This window comes from Cebus imitator, unplaced genomic scaffold (genome assembly GCF_001604975.1).
Source record: "Cebus imitator isolate Cc_AM_T3 unplaced genomic scaffold, Cebus_imitator-1.0 Scaffold122, whole genome shotgun sequence".
Lineage (NCBI taxonomy): Eukaryota > Metazoa > Chordata > Mammalia > Primates > Cebidae > Cebus > Cebus imitator.
Window position 1 is genome coordinate 5,499,210 of NW_016107437.1, and position 2,539 is coordinate 5,501,748.

General features: G+C 51.4%; 1 protein-coding gene across 1 annotated transcript in view; it reads left to right on the forward strand.

The window, feature by feature from the left end:
* The first annotated feature begins 1,700 nt into the window (after nt 1-1,700).
* Nucleotides 1,701-2,539, forward strand: part of BFAR (bifunctional apoptosis regulator) — a 39,088-nt gene continuing 38,249 nt past the window's right edge. Inside the window, exon 1 of the mRNA XM_037742532.1 lies at nt 1,701-1,917. The gene's annotated coding sequence lies outside the window, so the exon portion shown is untranslated. The remainder of the gene's footprint in view (nt 1,918-2,539) is intronic.

Consider the following 2,539-nt stretch of genomic DNA (forward strand, 5'->3'; position numbering starts at 1 on the left):
ATTGCCTGAACCCAGGAGGCGGAGGTTGCGGTGAGCCGAGATCGCGCCATTGCACTCCAGCCTGGGCAACAAGAGCGAAACTCCGTCTCAAAAAATAAAATAAAATAAAAAAATAAAAATAAAAATAAAAATAAAATAAAAAGAATGATGGGGGTTGTTACTTAGGTGATCAGGGAAAGTAAAGCTGAGACCTTTAGCTACTGCACTAGCTTCTGGGAATACTATGTCGAGTGCACCACATGAGGTCGGGCTCTAATGGAATTGTATGCTGGTTTGGGGTTGCTGTTCTCCAAAGCCTAGAACTGCGCTGACACGTAGCAGAGGCTCAATAAGCATGGGTTGTGTGAATACATTCAGGTTGGTCTTTCAAAAAAGCTGACTCTGAAAAGTTGGTTAGGGCCCGGCACAGTGGCTTATACCTGTAATCCTAGCACTTTGGGAGGCCGAGGCAGGCAGATTGGTTGAGACCAGGAGTTCGAGACCAGCCTGGGCAACACAGTGAAACCTTGTCTTTACTAAAATACAAAAAATTAGCCAGGCATGGCGGCCTATGCCTGTAGTCCCGGCTACTCTGGAGGCTGAGGCAGGTGAATTGCTTGAACTCGGGAGGTGGAGGTTTTAGCGAGCCAAGATTGTGCTACTGCACTCCAGGCTGGGCGACAGAGCAAGACTCCGTCTCAAAAAACAACAGCAACAGAAAGTTGATTAGAAGACCTATTTTCAAAATCTATCTCGGCCACTTATTATCTCTGGAATGTATTAAACCTTCCTAAACCTCAATTTCCTGGGATTGTATTGAGGCTCAGTAGTGGTAATGTACGTGAATTGGGAAGTACTGTATTAACAAATTTGTATAAATAACTGTTTAATGGGGGCCTGACAACGTGGCTTACACCTGTAATCTCAGTGTTATGGGGGGCTGAGGCAGGAGCATCACCTGAGTCCAGAAGTTCCTGACCAGCCTGAGGAACAGAGGGACATCCTGTCTCTACAAAAACAAAATAAAATTTTAAACTGAGCAAGGCGTGGTTGTGCACGCCTGTAGTCCCAACTATTCAGGAGGCTGAGGCGGGAGAATCGCTTGAACCCGAAAGGCGGAGGTTGCAGTGAGCTGAGACCGCGCCACTGTACGCCAGCCGGGCAACAGCAAGACTTTATCTCGAAAACAAACAACAAGAACAACAAAACAAAACCAGATACTCAGCATAAGTTCTAGGCGCTGTGACCTAGACGCTGGGAAGGGAGAAACGTGGTGATAAAATCATTTAAGGCTGTGCGAGGTGGCTCACGCCTGTAAACTCAGCACTTTGGCTCAGGCAGAAGGAACTCTTGAGGCCAGATGTTCAAGACTAGCCTGGAAAACATAGCGAGACCCCATCCCTACGAAAAGAAATTTCAATAGAAATAAAAGTCACTTAATTTCGATTTCTAACACCGCAAATTGAACTTACAGTCCTGTGATTTTCTGCATAAAATGTGAAGGCAAAAAATAACTGTGGAGGGTACCGTGCGGTATTGTAATATTATTTTAATTTCTGGGCAAAGCTTGTATCCTCCGGATACAAAAACAGCCGCCAGGAGGAGCGGACAGCAACACACACCCATCAAGCTTCCGGGTGTAACTTCCGACACCAGCATTTGGTCTGCGGGTAAAGAGGAAGGGGCGGAATCGGTGGTGTTACGCATGCGCTCCTGCCTCCTGAGGGGAGAGGCCGCTCTAGGCAACGGGGAGGTCTCGGAGTTGAGGGGGTAGGGAAAGGAGAGCAGCCTCTCCTCTATGGTCGCTAGGCCCGGGCATTTTCACCCGAAGTCGGTACTAAGTTACTTCCGGTAGCGAAGCCTCTACCTTTTCCTCTGCTCCTGCGGGGGGTCCGTGCAGGGGATAATGGTCGAGTGGGCCCCGGGACAAGTGGAATGGTAAGCCGCGGCACGGCTGGGGGGTGCTGAGGGGACGCCCCGGGCTTGATTTCGGGGCGTGATGTGGAAGACTGAGCGTCAGTCCTCTTTGCGGAGCCGCCCGGGCCGGATCGGAGGAGGCTCGCGGGTCTCTCCTCGTGCAGGCCGGAGTCCTGAGCATCCCCAGTCCTGGCTGCGAGGTGCGGACCTCAGCTTGGCCAACTGCCCTGTCCCTTCCCGAGAGCCCCATGTCCGCACAGCCGGTGGCTGGGCCTCGCCTGCGTTCTTTAGGGGGTCAGGGTCAGAGCCACTCGCTCCAGGTGCTCCCTAGGGTGGGAAGGAGGAGGTCCACGGGGCGCCTGCCTGCCTGGAGCGCCTGCCGCACCCTGCGGCAGCCAGGCCAGACTTGATGAGGCTCCTGATAGTTGAGATTACGGTCTAATTGGCGAGGCACGTTCCTGGCCCAAGGCGGAGCGATTGTGCCCACTCTTTAATATAGGGTGACCAAAGCGCAGAAGAAAGTGAAACCCCAAAGGCACACTGGGGCCAGGCAAGTACTCAGCTCTTCTGATTCTGCGCCTTGCGGCTCGGAAATAACTTGTGCAAAAGGGAATTTTCTTTTTCCTATTTTTTTTTTTTTTTT